This window comes from Petromyzon marinus, chromosome 16, assembly GCF_048934315.1.
Source record: "Petromyzon marinus isolate PM22_M1 ecotype Great Lakes invasive population chromosome 16, UKy_Petmar_22M1.pri1.0, whole genome shotgun sequence".
Lineage (NCBI taxonomy): Eukaryota > Metazoa > Chordata > Hyperoartia > Petromyzontiformes > Petromyzontidae > Petromyzon > Petromyzon marinus.
Genome location: NC_133682.1, coordinates 10,686,352 through 10,706,300, shown reverse-complemented (window position 1 = coordinate 10,706,300; position 19,949 = coordinate 10,686,352). Strand labels below are relative to the sequence as shown.

Genomic DNA, 19,949 nt, shown 5'->3' with positions numbered 1-19,949 from the left:
GAGAGACTCCCGCGGAGAGACACGGAATCACAGAGACACCCAGAATCTCACAGAGAACCGTAACACAGACCCACGAGAGACTCCCGCAAAGACACGGAATCACAGAGACACCCAGACTCGCACAGAGAACCGTCACGCAGACCCACGAGAGACTCCCGCAGAGAGACACGGAATCACAGAGACACCCAGACTCACACAGAGAACCGTAACACAGACCCACGAGAGACTCCCGCAGAGAGACACGGAATCACAGAGACACCCAGACTCACACAGAGAACCGTAACACAGACCCACGAGAGACTCCCGCGAAGAGACACGGAATCACAGAGACACCCAGACTCACACAGAGAACCGTAACACAGACCCACGAGAGACTCCCGCGGAGAGACACGAAATCACAGATATACGCAGGCTCGCACAAGAGAACCACAGACGAACAGTGAGACCCCCTACGACGAGAACCCACACACTAATGTAGTCATAGACCAGCATGAAGACCCAGAGACTCATAGACACCCAGACTCACACAGAGAACCACACAACGAGCCCCACGAAAGTACAAGTCATCGACTCGCATTAAGACCCGCGGACTCGCACAGACTACAATCGCCGTGCCAATTGCCCTAATCTATTGCATAGCCACGTTTTGCTGCGCGTTGAATTCATATTTATTTTCGTTTTTTTGCTTCGTAGATTTTCTGGTTTCTTTTTCGTACATCCTTTGTTATTCCAGGTCTCCCATTGCAAAAGGAGACTTCTCTCTCAACCGACCCTCTCATGTGGTAACAAAAGTTCTTGTACGCATATACAACATCCGAGTTCAGTGCAAAATAACAAAATGGAAAGCTAAACGATCTCCCCGCTCAATTGGCGCACTGTTCTACCGGCAGCGTGTGCCGGTGGGAACTACACGTTCCCGTGACGGGGGACGGTCCGTCCTAACCGACTCGCCACTAGGCTTTCAAGGCACCGCGCGGTTGAGAATGTTGACATCCAGCGCCCTCTGCTGGCCGCGCTGCGTGTGCCCGCTGCGGCTATCGGGGCAGCGGCCTCAGCTCCTCCAACGTCAACCCACTCACTGCTGGATGAAGGCTTTCTCACCCCGCCCCCGCATCGCTTGTCGATCATTGGGCATTGCTTGAGCATACTTCACTGCGGACCCGCTCGGGTAGTCCTCACCCACTGACATTAGCCAGGAATCAAACGCAGGTCGCCAGGTTGATAGTGCAAAGTGACCACTGCCGGAGCCAGTGGGGGGGGGGGGGGTGGGTGGATGGCACGTGCCCCCCCCCCCAATGATCCGATCGAAATCTCTAATTTCGATCGGATCATTGGGGTTTATTAGTAATAAATCGGTATTTTGCGACCCCCACTTCCACTGTGTAACATATTATTACGTTCCAGGGACTCTATGAGATGATAGGACAATAGTCTGAGTCCATAATTGGCAATAAGTAACAGCAAAAAAACATTGCTCTGATAATGTGATGCATTGTCTTAGAAACTGGTGTGGACCAAATGTCGGCTTAAGGCTTTCGTGACTGCAGGAATTCATATTCTTTGGGTCTTTCGGTAAAGTCACGTGGATAGGTAAAAAAAATAATGAAATAAACACCAGATGACAGTCGCTTTTGTTGCGATCGAAACGTCGTAGTTTTTGTTGTTTATTTAATATTTTGTTTAACCTATCTATGTGACTATACCGAAAGACCCAAAGAATATGGTGTGGACCAATCCGTTTCAAAGACAATGCATCATATTATCAGAGCTTGTTATTGTTGATCTGCATGATCACCACAACTACGTGTGGTTAATGCAGACAGGATTCTGTTTGGCGTTTTAACGTCATAACACAGCTTTTAAATTTGCCAGAAAGGCTAAAAACTATTCTGATATTTTGATACTGGCAAAGAAATGTCCCATATTGTAGCTGCTCACACACCTGCATATCACAACTCACTCAAGCTATCAATGTGCAACCCTTTGTTATAATCCACTGCTAGATAAAGACCACTCCACACTGTGGGGGGTTATTATTTTTCTTCTTTTGAACCATACTTCAACGACGTTTGGTGAATGCTGAGTTGGTACATCTGGGGAAGGGGGAGAGGTGCCCGGGACCGGTTCGGATATCACGGTCGGGAGTCAAACTCGGCTTGGCTGGGGGGAGGAGGGGAGGTAGGTTCATAGCACAGTCACGAATTGATCTCGGCAAAGGGTTGTGTGTTTTTTTTAAAGCGACGCGGATACATTTCATGTCAGCTGTAACATTTTGATTTCGTGTGATTGCCATTCAAAATGAATTGTGTATTTAATTACAGTTTTCCATACGCACATGCCTCGACATGCGGTAATTAAACCCAATGGCATGCAGGTGTGTGTGGGGGGGCAAACCGTTTAGTCGGAGCGAGCGGTGGCGCAGCGGTGAGCGCACTGAGCCGATCTTGGGCACATTTGCCCTCTTCAATCAGCCTGCTCTGACCAGCGTGGTGAGGTATGGTGGTGGTGAGGTATGGTGGTGGTGAGGTATGGTGGTGGTGAGGTATGTGGTGGTGAGGTATGGTGGTGGTGAGGTATGGTGGTGGTGAGGTATGTGGTGGTGAGGTATGGTGGTGGTGAAGTATGTGGTGGTGAGGTATGGTGGTGGTGAGGTATGGGTGGTGAGGTATGGTGGTGGTGAGGTATGGTGGTGGTGAGGTATGGTGGTGGTGAGGTATGGGTGGTGAGGTATGGGTGGTGAGGTATGGTGGTGGTGAGGTATGGTGGTGGTGAGGTATGGTGGTGGTGAGGTATGGTGGTGGTGAGGTATGGTGGTGGTGAGGTATGTGGTGGTGAGGTATGGTGGTGGTGAGGTATGGGTGGTGAGGTATGGTGGTGGTGAGGTATGTGGTGGTGAGGTATGGGGTGCGTTGGGCTAGGCCTTCATCCAGCAGTGGATTGACACTGGCCTACGGTGTTTTTGTTTTAACGACAGACACAAACACACACGCACCGTACGTAGCACGGTTGGCCACGTTCGCTTGCAAAAGATGTTCAACACACTAATACAATAATTGAAACGATCTTTAGTTGTTGAAAGCGATTCTTTCCCCCAGTGAAAATGGCACGTGGCTGAGCACGTGTCCTCGATTCTGGCCACGTGTACAAAAATAATACGGATGTGTGTTGCAGCCAGCACGTGGGTGTGCGTGGTTGGCTTACGCGTGTCAATGCACGTGTGTTTGGCACAAGTTATTCCCTCGGTATTCGCGAGGGATACGTTCTGGAGACGCTGGGGTGGTGGAGCGGTGGCGTAGCGGCTAGCGCGCTGCGCTCCGAACCTGCCGACCCCAGTTCGATTCCCGCTCACGGCCAACACCGGTGACGATTATCTGAACCGGTCTTGGGCATCCGCTAGGTCGACTCGGCTTTAAACATGAGCACTTGGTGCGGTTTGTAAACATCGCCACTGGGGAGACAAAGGCGGCCGGGTGTGGTGCTGGCCACCCACCCCCTCGTGTGCCGTGCCAGCCTTCATAGGTGCTCGCTGACAGCACTTGCCCCAACAGTATGTTAAGGCTACAGGGGGGATCTTTGTTTTTTTGTTTGGAATACGTGTTTGGCAAGTGTTTGTTTGGAACGCGTGTGTTTTTGGAACACGCGTGTGTGCGTTTGTAACACATGTGTGTATTTGGAACACGTGTGTGTGTGTGTTTGGAACACGTGTGTGTGTGTGTGTTTGGAACACGTGTGTGTGTTTGGAACACGTGTGTGTCAAGACTCGGTGTGTATGGAAGCCGCATTATCTTTCAAACGCCGGTGGTGGTTTGCCTGGATGTATTTGGACCACGTGCGATGTGTTGTAGGCCACGTGGCGGTTTGCCCGCCACGTGTGAGACACGTGTAACAGTGCGATACCAAAAGGTGTGCGTGCGTGAAACACCGACGCACGTGTGTATTGGAGACACGTGTGTGTTTGTGTGTTGTGTGAGAGAGGCGCGTGGTTAAACATGTTTGACAAACACGTGTTCATACCTGTCAACCCCTAATCAGTGCCCTACTTTATTATAGAACAACTGAGACCTCATTGGTCACCCCGTGCCCCTTATAAATCCCAACGTTCATCCTACAAAGTTCCGTCACAGGGGAAAAACACAATTAGACAATCACCACGAGCAGACTCACCACTACACTCACCACTACAAACCTGTCAACCCCTTATCAGTGCCCTACCTTATTACAGACCAATTCAGACCTTATTGGTAACCCCGTGCCCCTTATAAATCCCAACGTTCATCCTACAAAGTCCCGTCACAAGGGAGAAACACAAACAAAGAGACAACATTTTGTGTTGTTGTTGTTGCCCGCATTGAAACGGCTGTACGCCGTGTGGACAAGAAAACCCAATATCCCCGGACAAGAGCACGTGTTTAAACCGTTATGCGTCTGACAGGTCTGCGCGTGTTTGAGAATGGTTTGTAAAACGTGAAGACAGACAGGCGCCGCCGCCAAATCACAGCGCGCGCTTTCAGAAAGCGCTTCAGCGACCGTCTGGAACGCTCTTCCGATATTCGGAAGCCACCGGAGCTATGCACTCTTACATCGTATCGATTGAATAACAGCGAAACACAGCCGTAACAGAGAGCACACGTTCCCGTGTTGGCACGTGATTTGTATTATCCTGCGGGGTGTGCAATGTTACCTTTGTGGGTCAACGTCTGACACAAAGTGATGTTGCGATGCCCACTCTGGCAGTTCCAATAGACAATATTACTTCTCCCGTGATAGGACGCTGATAGCACAGTCGCAATGTAATGGGGTGAGAGAGTTTACAAACCCACGCGCAGCCATCGATGACGTTCATAAACGGAGCAGTCTCCGGATGAACGCGATGCTTCAGAACATCGGCACAGCCTTTTTGTGTTTAGTTTGTTGTCCTTACACCGCACCTCCGATTAGTGCGGTTGGCTATGTACGGTGCGAAAGAAGTTCAAAATACTGAACATACAAGCATGAAGCTGAGCGCCTGGCCACAGTGCACAGCAGGTAGGAGGCTGTTGCGCTCCGTGATGGGTGGCAAATGGGTCGTTGTATTGCACTGCTATGCTCCCACGTCTATGTTCCTCCAACTTCGCCAACCCAGTGTGGTCAAGTAGGAGTGGGGAAGGAGTGGGGGGGGGGGTCTCCTGACGAGTGGCTGTACACGGACATGGCACGTTTGTACAGGTGTGCAGGTGTCAGACAAATGCCTGACACCTTTGTGTCTGTGTGTGTGTGTGCCAGAGCGAGGCACGTGCGTCACACGTGTTCGTATTTTGAGACAGATGTGTAGAGTACTGGGAAAACGCGCGCGCGCGCGTGTGTGTGTGTGTGTACGTGTGTGCGCGTGTGTGTGTGTGCACGTGTGTGTGTGTGTGTGACACGCGTGCGACACGCGCGTGGCGGCCAACACCATCGATAGCGATGATCTGAACCGGTCACGGGGCCTCCCCTATGTCTTCATATAGCAGTGTATTCACAAAGGTTTGTAGACGACTAGCTCGAGTGAGTTGTAATATACAGGCGTGTACTACAGCATGCGTGACATCGGTTGTGTGCGCGTGGGTGGGAAGCGGTGGTGGAACGGGCAGCGCGCCGCGCTACGAACCCGGCGACCTGAGTTCGATTCCCGCACGCCAGGGTGCCCCCCGTTATAACGTGATAATACCAGAGTGTCCCGTTATAACGTGATAATACCAGTGTGCCCCCCGTTATAACGTGATAATACCAGTGTCCCGTTATAACGTGATAATACCAGAGTGTCCCGTTATAACGTGATAACACCAGGGTGCCCCCCGTTATAACGTGATAACACCAGGGTGCCCCCCGTTATAACGTGATAACACCAGGGTGTCCCGTTATAACGTGATAACACCAGGGTGTCCCGTTATAACGTGATAACACCAGGGTGTCCCGTTATAACGTGATAACACCAGGGTGCCCCGTTATAACGAATTTAAAAAAGCAGAGAGAGAGAGAGCGAGAGAGAGAAAAAGCAAATAAGCTTGCTATGCATGACGAATTAAGTTATGAAGTTTGAATAAGGGTAAAAATGGAAAGTTCCTGGCACAAAAACCACATACTGTACTCGTGCGTTCACTTACTGAGACGTATTTAGGACCTGGCATTCGTTTTGGCTGAATATTTGTCAGGTGGTTGGGAAAGAAAGTAGTAGTGAAAACACTCTGCAGCCTGTACACCAACCCGTACATGCACACCAGGCTGTACATACACACCAGCCTGTACACGAACGCGTACATGCACACCAGGCTGTACAGACACACTAAGGCTGTACACCAGGCCGTACAGACACACCAAGGCTGTACACCAGGCTGTGCACCAGCCTGTGCACCAGCCTGTGCACCAGGCTGTACCCCAGGCTGCACACCAGCCCGTGCACCAGCCTGTGCACCAGCCCGTACACCAGCCTGTGCACCAGCCTGTACAGGCTGGTGCACAGGCTGTACACCAGGCTGTACAGGCACACCAAGGCTGTACACCAGGCCGTACAGACACACCAACCTCTTCCGACATGACTCCCAACACGGAGTGGGTCTGGTTTCCGATGCGACTTGGCGTGCAGCTTGTCACGCTCGAGTGTTGTGTCGATATTCGTCTGTTAAACCGTGTTAACTACGGCTGACGAAAGGGGAGTAAGAAACACATCGGGGCAAGTGGTGCTTCTACCCATGCTCCCGCAATTGGGAAAAGAGGGTCCGATTCACACCGATCCGATTTCACGACGGCGGGGTTTACATTTTAACGCATTGTGACGTCGTAAAAGCGGGGGACCGCCTGTATTTATTTAGCTGCGACTGTAGTGAAGATGGGGGGGGGCAGTCAGAGGCAGAGGAGTAGAAGAGGAAGATCCAGAGGAGCCTGGACTCGAGTCGGTACAGGGAATCAACAGCACAGATTACAGTGGGGCAGAAGGAGACATCAGCAGCAGCAGCAGAGTAGGGAGCGACCTCCCACTTTGGTTGTATGGAATGAGGAGCCATCATTGAAAGGAGTCGAGCCAGACCAGGGGGCAGCAGAGGGCAGCAGAGCACGTGGAGGAGAGAGGCAGGCGGGAGCGGGCCACCGAGGACGCTGTCGTAGACGTGGTATTGGTTGGGACAGAGGGAGGGCCGTACAATCGAACTTTTTAGAGTCAAAGTCGGACGGCCTCGTTCTAGCACGCCGATGACATCGCTGAGGACATCGCTTAGGACGCAACTTACACGTGCTTGAATGCAACATCTTACGCGGGCACATCAACCAGGGAGGACTGTGACCGTGATTTGTCTTATTACGATCAAACCATTCCCATATAACCTCTGTCCACACCAGAGAGTAGCAGAGCTGTTCCGTGTGTGTATATACTGTGTATGTATATACTGTATTTAGATTGAAAGCTTTCGTGACTGCAAGGATTCATCTTCTTTGGTTCTTTCGGTAAAGTCACGTAGAATGAGAATAAAATAATAATAAAATAACACAATAAAATTCTCACGACGTTTCGGCCACAACCCTTAGCTATTTCAATGCTAAATTACTAGTTGCCTCTGTGGATGTGTAGGTTTTGACTTTAACATAGCCATTCCTGTGACCAGTCACAAGCTAATCCCTCAGCTATTTGATATGTAAACCCCTTTGTCAAGGTGCCTCACTTCTCCCAACCAGCTTAAAAGTCGCTACGAATCTTAACATCGTTCATTGAAGCTCTGTCGTCCCGACAGGTCTGTACCTTTCACCTGAAGACGGCCGCTTGCGTTGTGGCCGAAACGTCGTGAGAATTTTATTGTTATTTTATTATTTTATTTTCATTCTACGTGACTTTACCGAAAGAACCAAAGAAGATATATACTGTATGTATATACTGTATGTATATATACTGTGTATATACTGGGTATGTATATACTGCAAAGAGGTCGTCTCCCGTCAATCGTAACTGTTTTTCTTTTCTTAATTCTCGGAGCTTGAAGCGAATGGAACGTGCCTTTTGCGTCCAGCATCAGAATCTTTGTTTCCGCTGCAGGAGGAATCCGATGAGCTACGAAGCTCTTTTTCAACAGATGTCCAGTAAGGGCACGGGACTCGGCGAGTTCCACCAGAAAACAGACGAAGAAGAAGAAAAACACGACAGGGGTGCAACATAGAGAGAAAATGGTAAGACAAGTCGCTAAATATAAATAAGAATTACGTGAATGACATAATAACGATTGTTATGCTCCACGCCTTCACCAACCAGCACTGATCAGCGTGGTGAAGTATGGTGAAGTGTGGTGGTGAAGTATGATGGTGAAGTATGGTGAAGTATAGTGAAGTATGGTGGTGAAGTATGGTGGTGAAGTATGGTGAAGTATGGTGGTGAAGTATGGTGAAGTATGGTGAAGTATGGTGGTGAAGTATGGTGAAGTATGGTGGTGAAGTATGGTCAAATGGCACCCGTGACACGCACAGCATGAGCAGGCCCTCATCCAGCAGTGGATTTCCAAAAAAAGGCAGTGGTGGTGGTGGTGTGTGATAGTAGTGGTGTGTGGTAGTGGCAGTAGTGGTGTAGATGTGTGGTGGTGGTAGTGGTAGTAGTTGTGGTAGTAGTGGTGGTGTGTGGTAGTTTTTGTGTGGTGGTAGTGGTGGTGTGTGGTAGTAGTGGTGGTGTGTGGTAGTGGTGGTGGCGATGTGTGGTAGTAGTGGTGGTGTGTGGTAGTTTTTACGTGTAGTGGTGGTGGTGGTGTGTGGTAGTAGTGGTGGTGTGTGGTAGTAGTGGTGGTGTGTGGTAGTGGTGGTGGCGATGTGTGGTAGTAGTGGTGGTGTGTGGTAGTAGTGGTGTAGATGTGTGGTGGTGGTAGTGGTGGTGTGTGGTAGTGGTAGTAGTGGTGGTGTGTGGTAGTAGTGGTGGTGTGTGGTAGTTTTTATGTGTAGTGGTGGTGGTGCTGTGTGGTGGTAGTGGTGGTGTGTGGTAGTAGTGGTGGTGCTGTGTGGTGGTGGTAGTGGTGGTGTGTGGTAGTAGTGGTGGTGCTGTGGTAGTAGTGGTGGTGTTTGGTAGTTTTTATGTGTAGTGGTGGTGTGTGGTGGTAGTGGTGGTGTGTGGTAGTAGTGGTGGTGCTGTGTGGTGGTGGTAGTGGTGGTGTGTGGTAGTAGTGGTGGTGCTGTGTGGTGGTAGTGGTGGTAGTAGTGGTGGTGTGTGGTAGTTTTTATGTGTGGTGGTAGTAGTGGCGATGTGTGGTAGTGGTGGTGATGACGACCACGTCTATGGTTGTGGCGGCCGTGATAGCATTGGCCACGGTGCCGTTATAAACAATCCAAACGGACGCCGATATAAAAAAAAAACACAGCAAAGCACAGCCCCCTCCCCCCATTTGGCTCTTCAATCGGACGGTGATTTGGGGGGCCCCCCACTGGGGGGCGAGGAGGAGGAACACGTGCGGCAGTCGCGGCTCCGCCTGCTGCACAGGTTACGCGCAGACGCGCAATTTACTGTACAGGAAGCGCGTTCACGTGGAAGTCATTAGGAGGAGAACTTTCTGCGAGCGAAGGAGCGAGTCAATGAGCAGAAATAAATAAGTCTAGAGAGAGAGAGTGAGAGAGAGTGAGTGAGAGAGAGTGAGTGAGTGAGAGTGAGTGAGTGAGAGAGAGTGAGAGAGAGAGTGTGAGAGAGAGAGTGAGAGAGAGAGAGTGAGTGAGTGAGAGAGTGAGTGAGTGAGAGAGTGAGTGAGAGTGAGAGAGTGAGTGAGTGAGAGAGAGTGAGAGAGTGAGAGAGAGAGTGAGAGAGAGAGTGAGTGAGAGAGAGAGTGAGAGAGGGAGAGAGTGAGAGAGAGAGAGTGAGAGAGAGAGTGTGAGAGAGAGAGTGAGAGAGAGAGTGAGTGAGAGAGAGTGAGTGAGTGAGGGAGAGTGAGTGAGAGAGAGAGAGTGAGAGAGTGAGAGAGAGAGTGAGTGAGAGTGAGTGAGAGAGTGATAGAGAGTGAGAGAGAGAGAGTGTGAGAGAGTGAGAGAGTGAGTGAGAGTGAGAGAGAGTGAGTGACAGAGTGTGAGAGAGAGAGTGAGAGAGTGAGTGAGAGTGAGTGAGAGAGAGTGAGAGTGTCGCACGCGATGGTGCGCTACTCCTTCGCCACCACCGCCCACTTTTTGTTTTCTTCCCGTCGCTCGTCTTCATCTGCGCTGTGCACGCGCGCACGCGGGCACGCGCGTAGTTAGTTCATAGTTTTATTTATTTGGTGTAGCCCTGTGAGCCAGACGGCTCTTGAATCTGGTGCAACCGCAACAAACAAAAAACACGAACAAGAAAACATCTTAAAGTGACTTTGTGTGACTGTGCAAACAGAAAATCCAGGAATAAAAACATCAAAATATTCCTGAAATAGCACCGTACACCAACGCTGTGTGCAAAAATCCCAGTGGGATGCAAGTCAAACAACAACAACAACCACAAGAAAACTTAGATTAAGGCCATCAGTCTAACTCCGTACTACAATAAACAAAAACGTGGCCAAACCAAAAAAACGTTTTCGAAATCACCAAAATAAATCCATAAATGCAATGTAACAGTGATCATAGGAACTGTGACCGAATTTTTAACAATAAACTACATAAATAACATGTAACACCAAACCCTGTAGCCATAGCTGGCTGCATAAGTCACTCCACAAACAACAGGAGCATCAGTCGGAGTATCAACATTTCTCAATGCACCTTTAAGATCAGCACACTAAATCAAAATACAGAATAATACTTTGCAGCGGTCATCCGGAGCGAAACATTTAATTTCATTTTAGGCCACTGAATACCCACTGAATAGCAGTGGCAGCTAGGGGTGTACAACTCCTCTAGAGCCTCCCCACAGACCCCACCCCCCCTGTGTAGCCTTCAACAGACTGGTGGGTGCGTGGTGGGGGGCGAACCTGTGAAGGCCGGCAGGGCACACGAGGGGAGGTTAGGGTGGGGGTGGCCGGCCAGTACCACTCGCGACTGCCTTTGCCTCCCCGGTGGCGTTGTTCGCACACCGCACCAGGTGCTCATTTGAGGCCGGGTCGAGAGATAAGGGGAGGCTCCCAGGACCGGCTCAGATAACCACCGCCGGCGTTGGTGGTGGCCGTGTGCGGGAATCGAACTCGGGTCACCGGGGTCGCAGTGCAGGGCGCTAAGCGAAACGCTACTGCTCACCACACACATACACAGACATGCACAGACACGCACGCACGCACAGGCACGCGCGTGTGTGTGCGTGTGTGCACACGCATTTAGACACGCGCAAGGACACACTGACACACTCGTACACACACACACACACAAAGACAGAGATCCCCTGCATAGCCTTCAACAAACTGCTGGGGCAAGTGCTGTCACAGCGAGCACCTAAAACACTCACACGCACACACAGATACACGCAGTCATGCATACGTATTAAAACACATACATATGCATGCAGAGGCTGAGACACACACGCACACACACCAACGCAAACGCACATACACATACACACACGCATCAACTCGCACACGCATGCGCACACACACACACACACGAACTCTGCTCTGCCACCCATACGGGATGAATGGTTTTCATTAAGAGGAACAGAGCGTCCACGTTTGCCAACTCAGCTTCTTAGGGGAGCAGCTATTGAGGCTGGGTCTATCGTAGCGGCACAACAGCACTTGTGGTTCCCATCCAACATATATATACGGGTTTTTATTTTATTTAATTTCCACACACATGCGTGCAGTGGTTTATAGCACACCGCATTACGAGCCTGACGACAAAACTTCGATTCCCGGCCCACGGCTAACCTAAGCGAGTGACATCTGCACCGATCCTGGGCACCGACTTCACCGCCCGGTGCTCACCGGCGTGGTGAATTATGGGTCGAACAACTCCCGTCAGCCGACAGGGCGTGGAAATGCTTTTCGTCCAGCAGTGGACTTGACAAAAGCGCCGTTAATATGAAGGGTGCCGCCGGGCTAAAGTGTGCCCGTGTGTCCGCGTAAGAGAACGCGGAGTTCAATACTCGCGGGAGAAGAGCAATGGTTATTTGACGGACGTATTGTATTCGCAAATTCATGGGGAGGACACAGCGCGGTTTGTAAATCTGCGTGGCTCCTCCTTAAGAGTGCGAGTTAAAAATCTCAGCCACAGATCATCCCCATCGTAGTCATCTTCATTATAATCATAGTTTCCATCGTCGCCGTCGTCATCATCATCATCATCATCGTGACCTTCGTAATCACTCCGGGGGTTGTTAAAAAGTCCGGCAAGACCTGACGTGGGGTGCGGCGATCGTCCGACGCGAGAGACAGGTCACGGCCATAGGAACGTGGAATTTCAAACGCAGCTTGCGTGCGGTTCAGCGACCCTGTGCTCACGTGGGCAGGTTCACCGAAATTTGACTTTAAAAAAAAAAACAACGTTCAACTGACCCTTTCGAATCGGAACAAACGAATGGACCTTCCCCCGACAGCGCAAAGCGCGATCCCCGCACAGGCACAGCAAAGTCTGCGGGCCGCAAGCGGTGTCATCGCAACGCTCCTCCTTCACACCCGTACGTTGGCGTCACGCTTTTTCAGGCTCCGTCGGACCAAAATACCACCGGAGCGGTGCGCACCGCGAGCGTTTTGAGCTGGTCAGAATCAGAGTGTTCATTTATACTGCATGGGGAATCTGATGAGCGATGAAGCTCTTTTTGCACAGATGCCCAGCAGGGTGCATTTCAGAACGTTACAACAACAACAATCAAAATGTCAAAACACGGCAGTAGTGCAAAGTATAGGAAAGGTAAGCAAGTCACGAAAAATAAATACAAATAAAACTGAACTATTATATTTAATCTTCATCATGGGACCTCCTTTGCCAGTACCAAAATATGAGAATAGTTTTTTCCCCTTTTATCTGGCAACAAAACAGGTGTTACGTTGTTAAAACACCATCATGTCTGCATTAACAACAATACTTGTGGTCAAAATGCAAACAAAAAACTCTGATATTTGCATTGTCTTTGAAACCGATTGGTCCACACCAGAGACAGCTTTCTTTGGAGCCTCGTCTCAAAACGGTGTTAGACCAGAGGACGCCAAAAGGCGTACACAGCACAAAGACAACGCCACTATCAGAGTAATGAGACCTCGGTGGTGAGCATCTACATCATGGGACCTCCTTTGCCAGTACCAAAATATCAGAATAGGTTTTTCCCCTTTTATCTGGCAACAAAATGTTTCAGTTTGGTGTTTTAACAACTCGCCACCTGTTTTGTTGCCAGATAAAAGGGGAAAACCCTATTCTCGTATTTTATCTTACCAGGTAAAAGCCCACTGAGCTATTAGCTTCTTCATCAGAAGCGACCTGGCCACAAATGATACTCCGTACTATTCTAGATTTGAAGCGTCCGTGACTGCAAGGATCCATACTCTTTGGTTCTATTCGGTAAAGTCACGTAGGTAAAAAATAAAACAACAAAAATCACGACGTTTCGGCCACAACACAAGCGGCCTTCATCAGGTGAAGGGACCAGACTGTCTCGAGGACAACGCTGGAGTGAAACACAGCCAAGCTCAGACCGCGACCTTTAAGCCGTGTGAGAGTAATTAAGGTGCCTTGACAAAGGAATTAGCATAAAAATTTGACTACTATTACTACTATCACGAGGATTTACAATTTCATTTTATTTTAACCAGGTTAAGGCCCCACTGAGCCACGTAGCTTCTTTTCTTTCCCGAAGCGACCTGGCCATCACAAGTGGCGGCTCAACCAAAGTGGCTTCACCGTCGCGTGGAAATGTACAACGCGCGCTGGTTGCGCGTCGCCATCCCCCGCCGGTCGCCCACGCTCCCGGGGAGGAGGCTCCGCTCGCCACGTTTGTGCGAGTAAACGCGTTTCCCCCCGTTCGCCAAAAGTCCTCCCCGGTGGGCAACGCGAGGAAGGATGTTGCGGAATATTTGTTTTTTTTGCTTTTGCAAATTGTTCATACGAAATGTCCTCCCCTCTCTGCAAAAGTAGTTTTGGGATCCTGGCGCAATGGTAACAATAACCATCGTCTTTTTCTCTCCCCCGCCCCCCCAACAACAATCACGACAACGATCGAACGCTGGCACCCTGCACCGTGCATTCTTATTGAAGACAAATAATGTTTAATTCATCTTTCCTACTGGCCTTTCGGAGTAACGTTACCCAGCAGAATTCGCTTAACCCTGGACCAGTTTCAACCTTCTGGCTCTCATCAGCAGAGTTTGGCCCATTAAACAAATACTGCTGTGTTGCCAGATGTTATTCGTATAAGCGTTCCATCTTCCTGTTTCAGGATTTTTTTTTGTTAAATCAATATTCCACAAAAACTAATTCTGGAATTTTGTATCGCATTCATCATCATCATCATGGTCATCGGCCGTGATCGATCCACTGCTGGATGAAGGGCTCCTTAAGCCGTTGCCACCTCTCACGGAACTCTTGCGATGCCACAAACTCTCTACTTCCGTTCATCTCATACTCGATTAAAAAAAAGTTTTGCTGGATGGCACGCACATACACATTTCTACTGGCACACGTACGTACGTACGGCATTCTACTGGCACACACGTATGCAACCGTACTGGCACACATGGCATACATATGTTCATAATGCTGTCACGCATACGTTTACAATGCTACTGGCACACGTATGTACACAATGCTACTTGCACACATACATGATCTTACTGGCACACATACACACACACGCACAATCCTACCGGCGCACATACACAATATTATTGGCACATATTCTTTGGTTCTTTCGGTATAGTCGCGTAGAATAAAAAAAAAATTTACCACGACGTTTCGATCGCAACACAAGCGGTCGTCATCAGGAAAAGGGGGTTATAGCCTCTAAAGGCAAACTGTTCATAAAGGTTTAAATGCAGCATGGGCGGGGCAGCTAATGCTGGTCTTTGCACAATTAATAAAAATACAATTAGTTTAGTCCATCGGCCTAAGGGTCAACCAGACTGAAACCCAGTACATGCCGTGTGTGATCAGAATGAGCCGGCAAGGGCAGGCGCGATGGTTTTCGGCCGTGATCCAGCGCTTCGCAGGTGCAGGTGATGAATCCCGCACGGGTGAATTCATCAGGTCAGTTAAGCGGCCAGCCCGCTGTGACGCGTGGTGGCCTGTACAAGGCAGTGCGCAGCAGGTAGGCTGCGGGCCCAAGTGACGTATTTCTGAATGCTGCTCTCGTGTAAGTGGGAGCTTTTTTTCTGGGCACTCTGGTTTTCCTGCCGCGTTATTTATATATAAAAAAAAAACCTCAGCCCCATCATCAGATTCAGGGCAGCTAAAACAAGCACCACTCGGTGGTAAATAAACAGCCGTCGTACCTCAAGGGAGCACGGCTCCTCTGACATAGAAATGCGGAATTCCCACCAGTGACTCAGGGCCACCGAGTGAGACAATGGTGGCAACCAGGGCTCTGTCGCTGCGCACGGAGACACTCGCGCCTGACGTTCACGCGAAACGACTCGAGCGTGTGACTCGCTCTCGGTCCGGTAACAAGGGGCACCACGGTGGCTAGGAGATGTTATCTCCTTCGCCTGGCACGCAGGAGGTCGATCCCGACCCTGACGCCTGCTGCTGCTGCTGTATATTTGGAGTTTGCGTGCCTCCCTCTCACCCGTGGTCGCGTGGATTTTTCTCCGGGTCCTCCGGTTTTTTCGCCCTCCACGGTTAGAATCGACATCGCCACGCGTTTCGAACATTTTGGCTGCTGTACATTTCCACGCGATGACAAGCAGCTTCTCGCTGGGGCTATCATTTGCGATGGCTAGGTCGCTTCTGAAAAAGAGCTGTGTAGCTCAGTGGACCTTACCTGGAAGAATAACAAAAACAAAACGCTTCAATAGCTTAAAACATTGTGGTGGGGCCGGCGCACAGACGCACTTTCAAAAGCAAGACTTGCGGCACTTCGGGAGGAAGGGAGCGTAGCGTGAAAGTGTCACGGGCGCATTGTAATGCAACGCAGTTGGCTTCCTCCTACGAAGGCAGCATCGCCGATTTATAGGTCGCACATGTTGCGGGGTTATTAATGCCAGACCGCAAGGAGAGAAAAAATAAAAATCACAGAGATTCGTGCGGAAGGAGGGCAGGTGACCGGGAACCAAAAAAAAAAAGGCTGGGACCATATTTATATATTAATAAAAAAACACAAAAGAAAAACCTCGAAAACCACGAGATATGTCTGTCAGAGCTCACGGGAAACATCTTATCAGCCGCGACCTGCGAACCAGGTGTTTGGGAGGCAACCGAGGTCGCCGTTAACCAGCCGCAGACAGAACATCAATCGCGCGCCGCTGTGCCCCTCTGCTTAAGCGGGCGAGAGCCCATTGAGACTCAACCCGCTTGCGGTCCGTTGCACGGACAGCCGGGGAAGAGGAAAAAAACCCCACTGTTACGTATGTGCCCAGATCCAGGGTCACAATTTGATTCGACAATCGTTTATGGGGGGTTTGTTGTTGTTGTTGTTGATGTTGTTGTTGTTGTTTCACATTGTGATGGGCATAGCGGCCACGTAGTGGCTGCAGGGGGTCACGCGACCCCCGCCCCCCCTTGTTTATCGCTCAAAACGAATTTAAAAAAAATCGATCCTCACGCTCCCCGATTCGGTACGTGTTTCGCTGAACAAGCAACTCGAACAGGGGCCATCGATATCAAGATATCAAGTTTAAATTTTAGCGGTGCTATGCGTAGACTACCCCTCCCCCCCCCCCCCCCCCCACCATAGGAACGTGGATTTTCCACCGTGGCCCTCGGGGGCCACCGCAGGACATGAAGACCATCAGTGGGGCTCCTCTGAGCGGAGGCACTTTGATTTCACCTGATGTATCAATAGCAACGGCTGCGGTCCTTTATGTGGTCGACTGCTGGTGGGGGTAGTGTTTCACACGCGCACATGCGTGGGTTATGACACTGCTACGTCAGCGCTTCCCCTCGCGAACAGTGGTTCCATGGGGTCTTTAACGCAAACCACGCAACACGTGCGGGGGCAATGCGCCCGTCCTTCGTAGCGGACGTATCAAAAAAATAAGTTACGTGCCATGGAGAAGGGCCATTGCCCCGAAACGTTGCCAATTACATGTTATTTTTTTTCCTTTTAAGGCCACACCGCTCATGACGAATGTGTTGAGTTTAGACGTTTTGTTGCAACGTGCGCTTTGTGCACTACTGCCAGGAGAGGACCGCCGAGTGATTCAGGTGACAGACGGTGTGCTGCGGTAAATTCTCCCAAGGGGCGTGCGGGCGGATCTGAACGATGCACATCCAGGTTGTGATTCTCCCTCCCCTCCCCCCCCACCACCCCCAGAGATTCGGAGGATTGTCACAATTCTTGTTCGCGGTTCGTTCTTAGAATCAATTCCTTTTTGCATCACGCCTACCCAATTTGCCTAGTTCGTAAGGTTTTGCCCGCAGCATTAACCCTAAATGTAACAGCACACGTACATCACTCGTAAAACGATTTGCATACACCGTAAACGACGTTGTCTCACACGTGCGATTCGACGAACATGTATCGCACAGTCCAAGAAGTCCCTCGAATTGACGATTCGATGTTTGATCCACGAATCGACGGGTGGTTACATGCCGAGTAATGAGCTGTTACACTCCGTGTAACGTTTTAGCAGCAAGCTGTCTAATCGCTTGGCTATTGAGCCACATGAGCGCACACACCATCATCGCTGGGGGGCCGATAAAACGACTACCACTTACATCATTTGACCTCCTTTGCCAGTAGCAAAATATAATAATATGGTTTTTCCCTTTTTTTCCGGCAACAAAACTGAAACCTATGTTTTTTTACAAGGATTCATGTAACTGCATTAACCACAATACTCAGTTTTGTTGTCAGAAAAAAGGGGAAAAACCCTATTATGATATTTTGGTACTGGCAAAGGAGGTCTAATGATGTAGATGCTCACCCCGAGCCCTCATTACTTTGATAGTGGCATTGTCTTTGAGCTGTGAACGCCTTTTGGCGTCATCTGGTCGAGCACCAATTGAGACGAGGCTCTAAAGAAAGCTGTCTCTGGTGTGGACCAATCAGTTTCAAGGACAATGCATCATATTATCAGAGTGTGTTTTTTGTTTGCATTTTGATGTAGATGCTCACCCCGAGCCCTCATTACTTTGATAGTGGCATTGTCTTTGAGCTGTGAACGCCTTTTGGCGTCATCTGGTCGAGCACCAATTGAGACGAGGCTCTAAACAAAGCCGTCTCTGGTGTGGACCAATCAGTTTCAAGGACAATGCATCATATTATCAGAGTGTGTTTTTATGTTTGCATTTTGACCGCAAGTATTGTGGTTAACGCAGACATGAATCCTCGTAAAAAAAGGTTTCAGTTTTGTTGCCAGCAAAACAGGGGAAAAAAACCTATCATTATTATTATGGGTACCACTTTGTGCAAAGGCAACAGTGGGTAGGTTGTACGAGCGCAGGACGGGTCCCACGCCACGGGAATGAGGAATTTCCACCAATGGCTTGGGCCTCAGGGTTTCCATGTTCGCAGCACTCTTCCTTACAACGGCTTTACATGCAACGGCTGCATCTGGCCAACTGCTGCTCGACTCGCTGAACGGATTGTCCGCGCAACAAGAAAGCTCGTCACACTTTAGTTAGACTAAAATTATTATTTTTTATTTTACTACGGAGCGATACGGCTCTTTTGCAGAAGCGACCTGGCAATCAGAAATGATAGCTCAACGAAGTGGCTTATCAATCAGAAATGATAGCTCAACGAAGTGGCTTATCACGTGGAAAATATACAGCAACCAAATACTCTGAACGCGTGGTGATGTCGATTCTAAACGTGGAGGGAAAAAACCGGAGGACCCGGAGAAAAATCCACACAACCACGGGGAGAGAGGGAGAACACGCAAACCCCAAATATACAGGCGTCAGGGTCGAGATCGAACCTACGGTTTCCTGTATATCAGGCGAGATGTTAACGTGAACTTTGACAAGGTGTCTAAACACAATTCGCTAACTTCCGATGACTCACTGCCTCCCAGCGAGCTCGTTATCTGACCTCACCGCCCAAATTCACCCACCAAGACTCATTAAGACTACTCTCTCTCTCTCTGTAAACCTTTATGCCTCTATAAACGTTAAGGTCACTTGCCCAAAGTGTCGACGTATATCTGTTGGCGGCAGTGCAAGTGTGTTCAATCGTGACGTGTTGTTGTGAGGTTGCAGCGATGGCGTGGCGGTCAAGCGCACGACAACAAACCCAGGCCACAGCACTTTCCATTTGCAGCCACGGCTAACATCAGTGGCGAGTGATATGCGGCTTGGTGCTGAGCACCCCCCCCCCCCCCCCGCCACTTCGCGAACATACACTGACCGGCGTGGTGATGTATGGTCCAACACAAACACCTTGACCGACATGGTGTTGAGAGGCCTTCGACCAGCGGTGGATTGTCAAAGAACTCCGCGGCCTCATTCAATCGTTGCCACTTCTCCAACCAGCCCCCCTTCACTGGCGGTGTTCCCCAAGGGGCACTTCTTGGTCCCCGACGTTTTCTCTGTCGACATCCCACCGCTTGCATGCCTCCTTTCTTCGCTCAACTTTCCCCATCGTTTCTCCGAAGATGACATCCACATTTTTCGTGTCCCCTTTCCTCCCTTTTACCCATCGACGTCGCCCACCCCCCCCGCCCCCCGCATCTCATCCCACCCTGGTTTCTATCCAATCTTGGATGTCACGTCACTGTCTGTCCATTAACCCTTCCAAAACTCAAATTATCTTTTTCCCCTGCCTCCCGTTCCCCTCCTCCTCGTCCCACCATTGATTTCCCTCCTTCTTACGATCTCCCCTATCTCCTCAGTCCCGCAACCTTGCTGTTATCTTTGACTCTTCCCTCACCAATCGCATCTCCGCCACCACCCGCGCCTTGCCGGTTTCATTCGTTCAACGTTCGCAAAATCCGACCGCTCAT

General features: G+C 50.0%; 1 protein-coding gene across 2 annotated transcripts in view; it reads right to left on the bottom strand.

Annotated features, from left to right (window-relative positions):
• Window positions 1–19,949, bottom strand: part of SCFD2 (sec1 family domain containing 2) — a 130,825-nt gene that overhangs the window by 5,661 nt on the left and 105,215 nt on the right. The window contains exon 6 of one of the 2 annotated variants that reach the window (XR_012941829.1): window positions 10,902–11,155. The exons of the other annotated variant lie outside the window; for it this stretch is intronic. The gene's annotated coding sequence lies outside the window, so the exon portion shown is untranslated. The remainder of the gene's footprint in view (window positions 1–10,901; window positions 11,156–19,949) is intronic. 2 annotated transcript variants of the gene reach the window in all.